Here is a 16,411-nt window from a genome sequence, read left to right on the forward strand (position 1 = left end):
GCAGAAGCACAATGTTGCTGAGAGTTTGGATTCACATGTAGATCCAGACAGCTGATTTCATCCCCTAAAGGTCATTAGTGAACTAAGTGATCTTTTTACAATGATCAAATGGTTTTGTGATTATCATTATTGAGACTAGCTTTTAATTCCAGGTTTAATAATTAATTTAATTTAGTTTCCACCAACTGCAGTGGTAGGATTTGAACCCTGTCCTCAGAGTATTCATCTCAGCAACTGAATTACTATTACACCACTGTCTCCAGTCAGTTAAGAAGTCAAAAGAGCACAAAACTTTATGGTCCATATGGAATGGACCAAGGCACCTGAAACAACATGACCATTTGGAAAAAAACACTGAGGATGGCAAGCACATAGAATGGGGGATATCAACGCACATCAAGACGAGTAGCACTAACTAACCCCAGCTCATCAATCCTGCAAATTTCTCCTCACTAATATCTGGGAGTCATATTTACCAAATAAAAGCTCACAGCCAATGTTGCAGACTCCTTCATCTCTATTTCTGGGTATATCCTGCCTCACCAGAGATGAGTGTCATGCAGTCAGGAGTAAGTTGCTCTCCAAGTCCTCAAACTTCATGAAGTCTCATGACACCAGGTCAAACATAGGCAGGAAAACATCCTGCATTACCTACTGTCCTCCCTCAGCTGATTCAGTACTCCTCCAGCCTGAACAACATTGGAAGAAGCACTGAGAGGAGGACGAGCACAAAATGAACTCTGGGTGGGGGACTTCAATGCCCATCACCAAGAGTGGTTCAGTAGCACCATTACTGAACTGAAGGACATAGCTGCCAGACTGAGCTACAGCAGGTGGGCAGGAACCAATAATAGGAAAAGCTTATTTGATCTCACCTTCACCAATCTACCTGTTGTAGCTGCATCCATCCAGGAAAGTTTTAGTAGGAGTGACCACTGCAATTTCCTTTTGCAGGCAACATTCCATCTTCACTCTGAGGATACTGTCCATCATGTTGCATGACGTTACTACCATGCTGAATAGAACAGACTCAGAACAGATCTAGCAGCCCAAACCTAGACATCTATGAGGTGCTGTGGGCCATCAGCTGCAGTAGAATTGTATTCAAGCGCAAACTGCGTGCCTGCTAAACAGAAGGTGCAGATTAAGTGCTAAGTGATCCCACAAGCAATGGATCAGGTCAGAACTTTGCAAACCTGCCACATCTGGTCTTGAATTGTGGTGGAAAGTCAAAAAATGGATAGGAGGAGAACGCTCCATAACAACCCATCCTCAATGAGGGGTGAGCAGTGTGGTTTGCAACCACATTCAATGAAAGAGGATGCTCCATTTCAGCCTCCTCCAGCATCACAGTCTTCAGCCAATTCGAGTCACTTGGTGTGACATTAAAAAACAGCTGAAGGCACGAGATAAGAACATAAGAACATAAGAAATAGGAGCAGGAGTAGGCCATCTAGCCCTTCGAGCCTGCCCCACCGTTCAATAAGATCATGGCTGATCTGTCGTGGCTCAGTTCCACATTCCCTCCCTCTCCCCATAATCCTTAATCCCCTCGCTTATCAAAAACCCATCAACCTGCACCTTAAAAATATTTAGCGAGGCAGCCTCCACCACCTCAATGGGCAGAGAATTCCAGAGATTCACCACCCTTTGAGTGAAGAAGTTCCTCCTCAACTCCGTTCTAAACCGCCCCCCCTTTATCTTGAGGCTGTGCCCCCTAGTCCTACTGTCCTTTCTGAGCGGGAAGAGTCTCTCCACCTCTATCCTATCCATCCCATTCAACATCTTATACATCTCAATGAGATCTCCCCTCATTCTTCTAAACTCTAACGAGTACAAGCCCAGTTTATTCAGCCTCTCCTCATAGCTCAACCCCCTCAACTCCGGTATCAGCCTAGTAAACTTCCTCTGCACTCCCTCCAAGGCCAAAATATCCTTGCGTAAGTACGGCGACCAAAACTGCACACAGTACTCCAGCTGCGGCCTCACCAATGCCCTATACAGCCGCAGCAAGACCTCCCTACTTCTACATTCAATCCCCCTCGCTATGAAGGCCAGCATCCCATTCGCCTTCCTGACCACCTGCAGGCTGGGTTTTTGCAACTCATGCACAAGGACCCCGAGGTCCCTCTGCACCGTCGCCTGCTGCAGTTTTTCGCCACGTAAGTAATAGTCCTTCCTACCATTATTCCTACCAAAGTGGACCACCTCGTACTTGCCAACATTAAATTCCATTTGCCAGTTCCTGGCCCATTCGCCCAGCCTATCTAGATCCTTCTGCAGACTCTCCACACCCTCCGCGCAATTTGCCGTTCCACCAATCTTGGTGTTATCAGCAAATTTCGACACCATACACTCGGTTCCCTCCTCCAGATCATCTATATAAATGGTAAATAGCTGAGGCCCCAGCACCGACCCATTGGGGCACTCCACTAGTCACCAACCGCTGTTGCAAAATAATGCAGCCTGACAGCATTCTGGCAGTAGTGCTGAAGACCTGTGCTCCAATATAGCCACGTACCTAGTCAAGATGCAAAAATGCTGGCATCTACCCACAATGTGGAAAATTGCCCTTGTATACACTGCCTGTAAAAAGACAAATCCAATCTTGTCAATTAACACCATCAACAAAGTGATGAAATGTATCATAGACTAAGCAATACACAGCAATAACCTGTTCACTGAAGCTCATTTGGATTCCACTAGAGTCATTCAGCTCTTGACTTCATTGCAGCTATTATACAAACATGGACAAATAAGCTGAATTCAAGAGGTCAGGTGAGAGTAACTGCCCATGACATTAAGGCAGCATTTGACAGAAAATAGTGTTAAGCAACTGTAGGAAAATTGAAGTCAAAGTTAAAACTCTCCACTGATCCGGGTTCGGTATGACTCCAAAGAACATGGTTGTGGTTTTTGGAAGCCAATCATCTCAACTCCAGAATATTATTGCAGGAATTCCTCATGATTGTACCCTAAGCTCATCTTCAGTTGCTTCATTAATGACCTTTCTTCCATCATAAGGTCAAAAATGGGATGTTCATTGATGATTGCAGTGTTCAGTACCATTGGCAGCTCCTTAGATACTGAAGCAATCCATATCAGTGTACAACAAGATCTAGACAACAATCAGGCTTGGGCTGATAAAGGGCAAGTCCCAATCATGCCAGGCAATGACCCTCAATATTCAGTCCCATTACCAATACTGAATCCCCAACAATTTGCATCCTGGAGGTTTACCACTGACCAAAAACTCAACTGGACCAGCCATATAAATATTGTGGCTACAAATCGTCAGAAATTCTGCAGCAAGCAACCCACCTCCTGATTCCCCAAAGCTTGCTCATCTACAAGGCACAAGTAAGGACTCTGACAGAATTCTCTCTGCTTGCCTGGATGAGTGCAACTCTAACTCAAGAAGCTTAACACTGTCCAAGACAAAGCAGCCTATTTGATTGGCACCCTATCCACTACCTGAAACATTACTTCCCTCCAATGGTGCAAGGTGTCAACATAGTGTACCATATACAACATGCACTGGAGCAACTCATTAAGCCTCCTCCAATACCACCTTCCAAATCTGTGACCTCTATCATGTAGGAGGGCAAAGGCAACAGATGTAAGGAATACCATAACCTGCAAGTTCCCTTCCAAGTCATGTCAATGGACCAAGGTCTGAAACTGAACGGGACTGGTGGCTACAAAAACAGATCAGAAGCGAGGAGTCCTGTGGCTCCTGATTCCCCAAAGCCTGTCCACCATCTGCAAGGCACAAGTCAAGAGTGTGATGGAATGCCCTCCACTTGCCTGGATGAGTACAGCTCAAACAACACTCAGGAAACTTGATACCCTTCTGGACAAAGCAGTCCGCTTTGTTGGCACCTCACCTACAAACATTCACTTCCTCCACCATCGACACAGAGGCAACAGTGTGTACCATCTACAAGATGCATTGCAGAAACTCACCAAGCTTCCTTAGGCAGCACCTTCCAAATCCATGACTAGTACTATCTAGAACGATAAGGGCAGCAGACACATGGGAACATCACCACTTGGAAGTTCCCTTCCAAGCCACCCAGCATCCTGACTTGGAAATATATCATCGTTCCTTCACTGTTGCTGGATCCTAAAATCCACAAAATCCTGAATTTCCTTCCTAACAGCACAGTGCATGTACTTATACCACAAAGACTCTGTGGTTCAAGGTGGCAGCTCAATGCCACCTTCTCAAGGGCAATTAGGACTGAGCAATAAATGCTGGCCTTGCCAGTGAAGCTCACATCTCAAGTAGTAATTTTTAAAAATGGAGCTCCTCTTTCTCACAGCAATCATTCCTTCAGCTTTCTACTTGTAATCCTGGCTTGTCAGTTGGAAATTGAGGTTACTTAGACTGAAATTTTTTTCTCAAATTCATGCTCAGATACTTCAACGCCATTCATCAAAGACATATGCTGCCAACTTCTATTTACGTGCAGCATTTTACACTTGTCCTCCTTAAATTTCAGCTATTATCGCTCTGAACATTTCAGCCGTTTGCTGAACTCATTTTGTACCTCGAGTTGTCTCCTCAGAATCAATTATGCCATGGTCCATCCCAGTTTATATGGTTTTACTTCTCATTGGTTAAATTCTTAGATTTAACATTTGTTTTCTCTATCCTTTCAGAAAAATTCCATTAATTTGTTTACTTAATGATTTCCTCCATTTTATCAGGCAAATCCATTCTGACTACAACAGAATGAAATAGCAGGAAACATTGATGGAAAGCGGAAAGAACGCTACCAGCAAGCGAGGAAGCTGACTCAGGGGCAATGACGCAATCTGTAGAGAAAACAGGCACCAAAAGGAAACAACTACAGCCTGAACAAAGTTAAAAGGGAAATTGGGTATGGGAAGGATCTGTCCAAGTATTTCACAATGTGATGAGGGTTAAGTGGCCTACAATTCACTTGAAGGCCAAGAAAACAATTTATTAAAATTGTTTAATTTTAAACAATCATTTGCAGGCCACTTTTTTCAGTCTGTGCTCAGTTTTATCAAGCGACCAAATAGGATGCAAGGACAAGTTATAAATTTCTTACATGAATCTTGTAGGCCTTTTGATGACCTACCCACTAGTGTATTCTAATGTTGAACTGCTTGTCGGCATACACATATCCATACTGTGGTTTACAGTTGAAATGTCACAACAGCTAGTTCTGCTTTCAACTGCTTGTACTTCTTTAGATCTACCTAACAACCCTGCTTATTTCACCACTATTATCAGCAAAGCTGTCTTGTTTAGCATATCCACAAGATACTCCCTAATAAATAATTTTGTTTTAAAAGCAAGACTCCTTGGAAGCTTATAGAATTAAAGGCAAAGTGGCAATATGGATACAGAAGTTGTTCAGGAGAGTTGTAATGGAAGATCACCAGACTTGGGAGGTATTTTCAGTGGTATTCCCCAAGGGTAGGTTTTGGATCATTACGCTCGTAAAATTTAATAAATAACTTGGACTAGGATTTATGGAGTTGTATTATAAAGTTTGCAGATCATATGAAAGTTGGTTGCATTGTAGATAGTGATGAAGATGCTTAGAGACTTCATGATGGCAGACAGGTTGGTGAAATGGATAGAGTTATGGCAGATGGAGTTCAATGCACGGAAATATAAAGTGACGCACTTTCTGAGAACTGATACAGAAAGACAGTATACTAAGTGGCATAATGTTGAAATGTGTAGATGAGTAGTGAGACTTTGGTGTCCACAAATTCTTAAAGGTAGCACAGCACGTTGATAACATGGTTAAAATGAGTTACTTGGATTTATAAAGGCACAGAATACAAAAGCAAAAAAAAGTTAAAATGTTATCATTTGTTAGTCCTCGGCAAGTGTACTGTGGAAAACCCTGAGCACCACCTAATTTAGGTAAGTACACAGGTCTTAGAAAGGACAGTGAAAAGTTTACCAGGATTTTGCCAGGGATGAGGGCCTTCAGTTACATGAAATTAGAAAGTTAGGATTGTTTTCTTTGGAACATAAAAGGCTAAGAGGTGACCTAATACAGATTTTCGTGTGTTGCAAGGTTTTATTTATAAAATAAGGTTGTTATCTCAAGCAAAGGGTTAATAACTAGAGACCACAGAATTACCATCATTGGCAAAAGATGTAGAAGGGAGATAAGGAGACTTTTCTTCACTCAGAGTTATCAAAGTCTACAGCACTCAATCAGAAATGCATAGTTCCGAAGAAGACACAAATTGGACTCAAAACATTAACTCTGTTTCACTCTCACAAATGTTGCTAGACCTGTTAAGTTTTTCCAGTACTTTTTTATTTCAGAGCTCCAGGATCCATAGCATCTTGCTTTTGGTCTCTGAAAAAATGGTGGAAGGCAATTCTACAAATAATTTTAAAAGAGAGTCTGACAGGTATTTGAGGAATCTACAGATTACGAACAAAAAGCAGGGATTTGCGATTAAGCATGACTGATTTTTCAAACAGTTGGCACAGTTACAGAATAAATGATCTTTTTCTGTATTTGAGTTTCTATGATGCTATGACTCCAGGCAAATACATTATTAAAGCTCACCTATACTCAGCTGCCATTTTGAATACAACAAGAAGCTGAATGCAAAATTGATTTCCGCACCTCACCACCCCCCTGCCCCTCATTCTGTGTCACATGTGCCCATTTTGTGTAATTGATATGCAATTGATAATATACAAGGAATACTAATGTAGCTTAATTAATCTCCTCCGGTTGATCACTTCACCCTAACCAACATCACATCTTTCATGATAGAACTATGAAATCAGGAGGAAAATAAAAACCACCGGGACAAGTTTTGCAAGAGTTTGAATTTCTCAAATTCTGTATAAATGGACCTGCTATTTAGTTGCATGTGTTGGGAAAGGAAACAGAGTTGACTGAACAGCAGTTCAATTTTAAGATAGATCATCAAGTTTTAGGAGTGGCTACTCGGCAATTCTGAAAAATGAACACCTAGCAGAAGGATTTTGAAAGACTGTGCACCTGAATCACACAGCTTTATACTTGAACATGTATGAAACAGAGGAGGGCATAAGTTCCATCCCTGCTCATGCATGAACACATTTATTTTTAAACCTTGGGACAGATCAAAACAAGTTACTCTGATTGAAAGGTAAACAGCACAGTGTATAATGCTGAACAGTCGCTGAGAGACTTCTATGCAACATATCTGTTATTGTTATGTGCAATCAAGCTTTGACAAAGAAATGGACTTTACAGAAACAACAGTTTATCTTTGTCACTGTGTTCTAACTCACACCCAATCTTGGTCACCCATCAACCATATGTTCAGTGACCTACATTGGCAATGTCTCAATTCTGAAACTCTCATCCCCATTTTCAAATCTCTCCATGGTCTTGCTGCTTCCTATTTCTGCAACCCTCTTGAGATATCTGTGCTCCTTCAATTCAGGCCTCTGTGCATTCCTGATTTTAATTGCTCCACCATTCATAGCCATGCTTTAGCTGTCTAAATCTGAAGCTCTGGAATTCTTTCCCCATTTCCACCTTTCTTCCTTTAAAATCCTCTTTAAAACTGATTTATTTGACAACTGATTTATTTTGGCCATTGCCTCTATATCACTTATGTGGCTCAGCTTCACAATTTGCTTCATAATGTTCCTTTGTCTTGGAATATCTTGTTGCATGAAAGGCACTATATAAACGTGACAGAGGTCACAGGTTTGGATGGTGTTGTCCAAGAAGCCTTGTTGATACGTACTGCATCTTATAGATGTTAAACAGAACAGCCACAGTGTGCAAGTGGTGAAGTGAGTGAATGTTGAGGTCGCGGATAAGGTTCCAATCAAATGGGCAGCTTTGTCCTGATTGGTGTTGAATTTTTTTCAGAACTGTGTTCATTGGGCAAGTGGGTAACATTCCAACATACTCCTGGCATTGTAGATGGTAAGAAGGCTTTGGGGAGTCAGGGAATGAGTTACTCCTCAGAATATTAAGCCTCTGACCGGTTCTTATAGGCACAATATTTATGTGGATGATCATTCAGGTCTCTGGTCAATGGTGATTTCCTGGATGTTAATGTTTGGTGATAGTAATGTCACTGAATAACGAGTGGAGGAGACAATTAGCCATTTCTATGTCAAAGATGGTCTTTGCCTGGCATTTGTTTGGTGTGAATGTTACTAGCCACTTATCAACTCAAGACTAAATGTTGTTCAGGTCTCACTGCGCATTTGTGCTACAGGCTATGGCTGAACTTAAGATTCAGGGTCATTGCTGAGATGCTTCAACAGAAAATACCAAATGTTGGTCACGTACCAGCAACTTACACTGAGATTGTACCTCTAATGGAGAAATACATCTCAAAGTGCTCCACAGGATGTTAACAAACAAAATTTGATACTAACTAAACAACATACACAAATAATAGGACAAGTGGCCAAAACCTTGGCAGAAAGGTCAATTTTAAAGAAATAGCTTCAGGATGAGAGCTGTAGAAGCAGAGAGATTTAAGGAGTAAATACAAGCCCAGAGCTGAAGCCATGGCTGCCAATGAATGGAACAGCAAAGTAAACTGGAGTTGTAGAAGAGGTAAAATTCATTAACATGGTCTTGGAGGATTGTAGAGCTGGAGGAGGTTACAAAAATAGGGAGGCTCACAAGTCATATTGAGCTTTGAAACAATGATGGAGATTTTTAAATTCCACGTATTGCTGGACTGGGAGCCAATGCTGTTCACAAAGATAGGTGTGATGTGTAAATAAGTCTCATATGAATTAGGATATAGGCAGCAGAAACTTAAAAACACATCGTTGACGTGTAATGCACAAGCAAGATCTGGAAAGACTGCCCTGACAATGGGACATTGCCCTGTTGTTAAAATTTATCCAATGATCCATCATCTGAGTCACAATCCCCAATTTTGAAATGATCTCAGTCTAGCATAGAAGAGAAACCTTTTGCTGGGCCCACAAGATACTGGGGAAAGGAGGGAAGATATAAAAGACTTTGTTCAGTCTAAATCTGAAGCAGGAATATAAGATTGAGAAACGGCTATTTAGTTCAGGTGCATGACCTGATCTGAAAAAGTTTTCATCTTTTTCCCGAAGTTCCACATCTCTTTGTTTCTTTCTGTTTCAGAAATTGATCAAATTGTGAACATTTCAACCTAGCATCAGGTATTAAGTTTACTCTAACTCTGGCTTTATACTGCAGTCAAACAATTTCTGTTCATGGGTAAGGTCTCAGGGGTCTTAGTGGCCCCTGCATTATTCTGGTATTTGTCCATCCAAACCCATTGGCATTAATGTGGAAGTGGTAGAAGTGCAGCTTAGGGTTTAGTTTGTGCCTTCCTTCAATTAGAACCATACCCTCTACCATTTCTATTAGATTTCCCAAAAAAGTCATCCATTATTTCCTATTGCAAATCTCTTGGATTTGTCTGTATCCATTTGTTCCTTTCTATTCATGCACAATAATCTAAAATGATCTTTGTTGGCCATTTCCATATCCATTCTTCTGATTCTGCAATGAATATATTAAAAATGTTGCTATGGTGCAAAGAAAATGTCATGTATTTCATGTTATTTCAAATTCCCCACTTTACTGTCACTGTCAAATTTTAATAAAGTCACAAGAACACTTTCATTTCTGTGAATAACATACAATAAATTTCCATCATATTTTGCAGACAATCTTCTGGAACAATTCATTTTCTCACTGGTGCTTGGAACAGATTCCAAAATAGCCAAGATCAATAAAGGATGACTAGCTGGTTGAACTTGATACCAGTGGTTAGTTAGAATAATTATATGCAGTTGATTTGAATTGATTTGTCACCTGTATTAGTATACAGTGAAAAAATATTGTTTCTTGCATGCTGTACAGATAAAGCATACCGTTCACAGAGAAGGAAAAGAGTGCAGAATATAGTGTTACAGTCATGGCTGGAGTGTAGAGAAAGAGCAACTTAAGGCAAGATAGGTCCATTCAAAAGTCTGACGGCAGCAGGGAAGAAGCTGTTCTTGAGTAAGTGACCTCAAACCTCAGTTAAAGGCTTTTTAAACTGGACAGTATTAATTGTGATTAAGGGATAGTCATATCTGGAACTATTTTTATAAAGTTATACAAGTTATTGATTAGGCCTTGGGTGACTGTCTGCGTGGGGTTTGCACATTCTGCCCATGTCTGTGTGGATTTCCTCTGGTAGTCTGGTTTCCTCCCACACTCTAAAGATGTGCAGGCTAGTTTGATTGGTTGTGTTAAATTGCCCCATAGTGTCAGCGCCTCCCTCTGCATTGTAGAGATTCTATGATTATTACAGTTAGTTTTAGAGGCCAAGATGAAGATTAGGGAACCAGTAATGGCACATAATGACAGGTAAGATGCACTACTGGATTGACTCAATCCTTGGGCAATTTTCTTGGGGCGAGGGAGGGGTTGCAGAGGGGAATATGAGCATTGAAAGTATAGCTTTTCTCTTTCTCCAAGCCAAGAAACTTTTTTCAATTCCTTCTGACTCTCTGAAACTGCACTGAAATTGGCAACCATAAATTAAAAGTCACACATACTTCAAATCAGAGCTTCAAGCCGCACAATTCAGTCCAAATGTTACCAGATGGTTCATGATTTAATGCCATCTATTTCAAGCTCATTAACTCAAACAATAGTAACACATTTGCATTTCATGATGTATGAACTAATAGGCCCCAGCACATCCATTTAAAATAGATACGACAAAGTAAATTGAAACCAGCATCAGTGTTCTACAAAATCCCCAAATCAGTCCAGAGATGGAATGCCACAGTCATAATAGAAAATTTCAGCACTCATACTTGGGTGGCAGGATATCATAACCCAAGTAAAGTAGTCGAAGTGATGACAGTGACTTACTCCACGCTAGAACCCATTCTCAACAGCCCTTAACCGATTTGGACAGGCTATCAGTTCTCTAAAAAAATAACTAAAGTCAGACTAGACAAATTAATTTAGCAAGTCAACTTAAACAAAGCCAATCATGTAATTATGAGGCAAAGTTGACAAAGGTTAATTGGGTAAATAGATAAAAGATAGTGGGAAATTATTAAAGAAATGATTCAAAATGTTTAATAAAAATACATTCCATTTAAAAACAAAGTTCAGCAAGAAAGATCCATGTGAGGTTTACTAGGGAAATTAAGAATTAGAATAAAAGGGGCTTATACTGTTGCAAAGAAAGTCTGGTATTCTGCTGAAACCAGCAAATAACCTGAATTATAACACAGCCAGAAATATAAAAGCAGATTTTAAGAGCTTTTAAGAATTTACACAATGGAGAGTACCAAAAGTAAACACTGGTTCCTTCAGAGACAGGAGAAATCATCATGGGGAATGAGGAAATGGCAGAGATATTGAACAAGTATTTTGTTTGTATCTTCACAGCAGTAAACACAAATTACATACTAGAAATAGAATGTAACCAATGGGTTTCAATATTAATTATCTAAATGAAAAACCTCAGTCAGAAACACAAATCAGGACTCATGGTGCAGAGAAAAACACAACAATGCAGTAAAAGGTTGCTCTGCATAAATTGATCATTGAGAAGGAAATTCCTTTAGTGGTACAAACAAGAGTACTTCATACTTATCATGCCTCTACACCTGAGCAGAAAATTCTCCCAAATCAATGGATTATCCATGGCACTGCTTGGGGAGAGTGATCATTGTATGGTGGAGTTTCTGGTGCAGATGGAGGAGGAGAAAGTGGGTTCCCGGACATGCGTCCTTTGTTTGAATAGAGGGGAGTACGGTAGGATGAGAGAAGAATTGGCGAATGTGGACTGGGGGAGCGCGTTGGAGGGAGGGTCTGTTGAGGAGCAGTGGAGGATCTTTAAGGAGACCTTTCTTGGTGCTCAGCGGAAATTTATTCCGATGGTCAAAAAGGATAGTAGGAGGAGAGGTAATAAGCCGTGGATAATGAAGGAGGTGAAGGAAAGTGTTAAACTAAACGCGGAGGAATTTAGAGTAGCTAAGAGTAGTGGGCGAGAAGAGGATTGGGAGAGGTTTAAATGTCAACAAAGATTGACAAAGAAGTTGATAAAGAAGGGTAGGAGAAACTATGAAGCTGGGCTAGCGCTTAATATAAAAAAGGATAGCAAGAGTTTTTATAAATATATAAAAAGGAAGAGGCTGGCTAGGGTGAATGTTGGTCCTTTAGAGGATGAGAAAGGGGACCTAGTGGTAGGGGATGGGGATATGGCTAAGGTATTGAATAACTTTTTTGTTTCTGTCTTCACGGAGGAGGACGTGAATAATTTGCCGGGTGTTAGCGATGGAAAGGTGGTAGGACTGGAGGGTCTTAATGACATTACTGTTACTAGAGAGGCGGTGCTCGACAGACTGGAGGGGCTGATTGTGGACAAGTCCCCAGGACCGGATGGAATGCATCCGAGGGTTCTGAAAGAAATGGCGGAGGTGATAGTGGATGCCTTGGTGGTTATTTTCCAGATGTCGCTGGATTCCGGGGAAGTGCTGGATGATTGGAAAACGGCTAATGTTACGCCGTTGTTTAAGAAGGGTGCCAGGCAAAAGGCGGGGAATTATAGGCCGGTTAGTTTAACGTCTGTGGTAGGTAAAATGTTAGAATCTGTCATTAAGGAGGAAATTGCGAGGCATCTTGAAGGGAATTGCTTGATAGAGCAGACGCAGCACGGTTTCATTAAAGGGAAGTCGTGTCTGACAAATTTACTGGAGTTCTATGAGGATGTGTCTAGGGCGGTGGATAGAGGAGAGCCGGTGGATGTGGTCTTTCTAGATTTTCAGAAGGCGTTCGACAAAGTACTCACAAGAGGTTATTACAGAAGGTCGAGGGACATGGAGTTGGGGGTAGGGTGTTAGCGTGGATAGAGGACTGGTTGTCAAATAGGAGGCAGAGAGTGGGGGTCAACGGGTGCTATTCGGATTGGCGGATGGTGACTAGTGGGGTGCCCCAGGGGTCGGTGCTGGGGCCTCAGCTTTTTACCATTTATATAGATGATCTGGAGGAGGGAACCGAGTGTAGGGTGTCGAAATTTGCTGATGACACCAAGATTGGGGGAACGGCAAATTGTGCGGAGGGTGTGGAGAGTCTACAGAAGGATCTAGATAGGCTGGGCGAATGGGCCAGGAAATGGCAAATGGAATTTAATGTTGGCAAGTGTGAGGTGGTCCACTTTGGTAGGAAGAATGGTAGGAAGGACTATTACTTACGGGGCGAAAAACTGCAGCAGGCGACGGTGCAGAGGGACCTCGGGGTCCTTGTGCATGAGTCGCAAAAACCCAGCTTGCAGGTGCAGCAGGTGGTCAGGAAGGCGAATGGGATGCTGGCCTTCATAGCGAGGGGGATTGAATATAAAAGTAGGGAGGTCTTGCTGCAGCTGTATAGGGCATTGGTGAGGCCGCAGCTGGAGTACTGTGTGCAGTTTTGGGCGCCGCACCTGCGCAAAGATATTTTGGCCTTGGAGGGAGTGCAGAGGAGGTTTACTAGGCTGATACCGGAGTTGAGGGGGTTGAGCTATGAGGAGAGGCTGAATAAACTGGGCTTGTACTCGTTAGAGTTTAGAAGAATGAGGGGAGATCTCATTGAGACGTATAAGATGATGAATGGGATGGATAGGATAGAGGTGGAAAGACTCTTCCCGCTCAAAAAAGACAGTAGGACTAGGGGGCACAGCCTCAAGATAAAAGGGGGGCGGTTTAGAACGGAGTTGAGGAGGAACTTCTTCACTCAAAGGGTGGTGAATCTCTGGAATTCTCTGCCCGTTGAAGTGGTGGAGGCTGCCTTGCTAAATATTTTTAAGACGCGGGTTGATGGGTTTTTGATAAGAGAGGGGATTAAGGGTTATAGGGAGAGGGCGGGAAAGTGGAACTGAGCAGCGACAGATCAGCCATGATCTTATTGAATGGCGGGGCAGGCTCGAAGGGCTGGATGGCCTACTCCTGCTCCTATTTCTTATGTTCTTATGTTCTTATGATACTGTAATGTATTATTCTGCTGTTAAGCTGTAGCTGATTTAAACTGATCTGTCTTAAAGCCAAAAAGTTTAAATCTCAATACCACTATTAATTTATTTGGAGAGGAAAACTTGCTGACTAGTAATTGTTGATAAATTTCCAGGGCAGAAAGTAAACAATATAAAATGACTGGTTTTGATAATTATTTCAAAAATTTCAACGATTATCACATGAAGGAGTATCAGTAACCAATATCTATAGGAGTATTATACTTCTACATTTTAATCCAACTTCTGCTATTTAACACCTGGGGAGCGATCTTACAAAAAAAATTCTAAGTCCAGGACAAGCATGAAAATGGGAGAGTTTCTGATCAGTTTTTTATGCGACTTCAAATCTGCGATCTTATTCACTTAGACAAAATAAACGGTTTCTTGCCTGTATGGGGGGAGCCGGGGGCAGCATTTAAATTACCCAAACACCGGCTGAGAGCAGCAGAGAATGCCATTGCGCACATGCAGGTCTCTAGCAGCAGAGGCCTGCTCTCGGCTAGCCTCCATGGTCTCAACGCAGCAAACCACCGCCCCCCTCCCCCCGCCCCGCCACACACACTATTCCAGATATAACAGGGGCCTGCGACCTATTGTGGTCCCCCACCACCTGCCCGGACTGATTTTCCACCACAATCACACCACCTCCCCCACCTCAGATCGCTAATGCAGAGTGGCAGTGTGCCTCCTCCCCCACCCCACTGATTCCTAATGCAGATTCTCCCCCCAACACCACCGACAAGCTGCCCCCCATCTAGCCCCGCCCCTTCACCTCCAGGTCTCCAGTTCCACCAGCAAGGTCATCACAACAGAGATCAGCTTTGAGTCTTGCAGGAGAGAATCTCTCCCAGCAAGATCACAGAGACAAGTGAGCTCAGATGATAAAGTACCAGAGTCATTAAATCAACACTAAACATATTTAAGTTTAATTTAAATAAATTATTCAGCCTTATGCCAGAAATGGGCATGAGGCTGACCTTGTCGAATATCCGATGCCAGTTTCTTGGCTCTCTCACAATCTTACTGGCTTGCCCCACCTATTAGCTGGCAGGCACAACGATAAGATCATCCCCCTAGTCTAATATTTAGCATTTCATATGATCTGGAACCATTAACAAGGGGCATACATACAGTGGGTCGTGCATGGACTGCTCTTGGGTGTTTTGAGAGTAGCCTAGTACTTCGCGTCGTTTGTGTATGTTTAAAACTGGACCAGCAGATGGGCACCACGACAGCTCAGTGACTACCACTGTTTGCTGTGCAGATATATGGATTTGGGCCAGTGTCTGTGGGAGTTTGCGCATTCTCCCTATGGTTGTGTGGGTTTCCTCCGGGTGCTCCGGTTTCCTCCCACACCCCAAAGATGTGCTCTTAGGCTGATTGGTGTAACAAATTGTCCCTAAATTATTCTCCCCTTAATCTGGTTTCCAATGGGGGTACCATAAGCATAGACATGGGTCAAGGGTGGAGGAGGAAAAACACATTGTTAAGATGGCGGCGCGGGCTCGTTGGGCCGAAGGGCCTGTTTCCCGTGCTGTGTTGTTCTTTGTAACAAAGTGCAAGCTTTTCAGTGGGAACAGAATATACAAACTCCATGCCCCCATCCCCCGCAAAATGGTAATATGCATTCATAGGTAAAACAATTTACTCTTTTTAAGGCCATACACTTGGGGAGCACAATGAGCAAACTTCGCTCTTTCATATTTTTGGAGCAGAAACTTAAGGAATGAAAATCACTACAGTCTGATAAATGTAATAAATCTGAGTAATTTTAAATCTGACCTTGAGCACCACAGAATGACAGTACAAAGCTGCAGCAATTTTACTCTAAGAGGCATGTGGAAGACTGGTAATGGCAGTACCGTATAATGGGAAAACCAACATGCAGTGTAATGCATCTCAAAAACATGGGGTGCTAACTCAATTCCAAAGAAGGCTGAGTTAAAGTAAGTCATGTTGCTATGGCAAGTGTGATTTTTCCATAAAAGGAAGCAGATCTTTCCTGCTTTACTATCTTGGATCTCTGAGATCTCGCATTGAGAAGCAGAGAAGGTACTTCAAAGTCTGACCGTTTTCAGGTGGGATATGGCTTAGGGGGAAATCATTGTACCTACATGCTGACTTGCTTTCCGATGCATTGGTACTCTGAGGTCATGGTGTTTCAGCCTTTTCTCGATATTACTTATCTTGGGGCAAGGAAAGAAAAATGCATGATATCTTGTGGATTATTAGTTGAGGTTTGAGCGTGTGCACTGCAGCAGGCCATAGTTTGCTGGCAAGACTCTCTCTGTCTCCTCATCAAGGATATACTGCTGATCAGACATTTGGCTGTCTCTGGGTTTGTTACTAAACTAGCTACGATGGCATCATTCACAGGTTGCACCTCGAGATC

At 42.3% G+C, this 16,411-nt stretch overlaps 1 protein-coding gene across 6 annotated transcripts in view; it reads right to left on the reverse strand.

The window, feature by feature from the left end:
- The window catches only part of LOC145350848 (KH domain-containing RNA-binding protein QKI), a 595,016-nt gene that overhangs the window by 214,260 nt on the left and 364,345 nt on the right, over nt 1-16,411 (reverse strand). The gene's annotated exons all lie outside the window — the stretch shown is intronic.

The sequence above is a fragment of the Carcharhinus amblyrhynchos genome, chromosome 12 (genome assembly GCF_965287045.1).
Source record: "Carcharhinus amblyrhynchos chromosome 12, sCarAmb.v2.hapA, whole genome shotgun sequence".
In the NCBI taxonomy this organism is placed as follows: domain Eukaryota; kingdom Metazoa; phylum Chordata; class Chondrichthyes; order Carcharhiniformes; family Carcharhinidae; genus Carcharhinus; species Carcharhinus amblyrhynchos.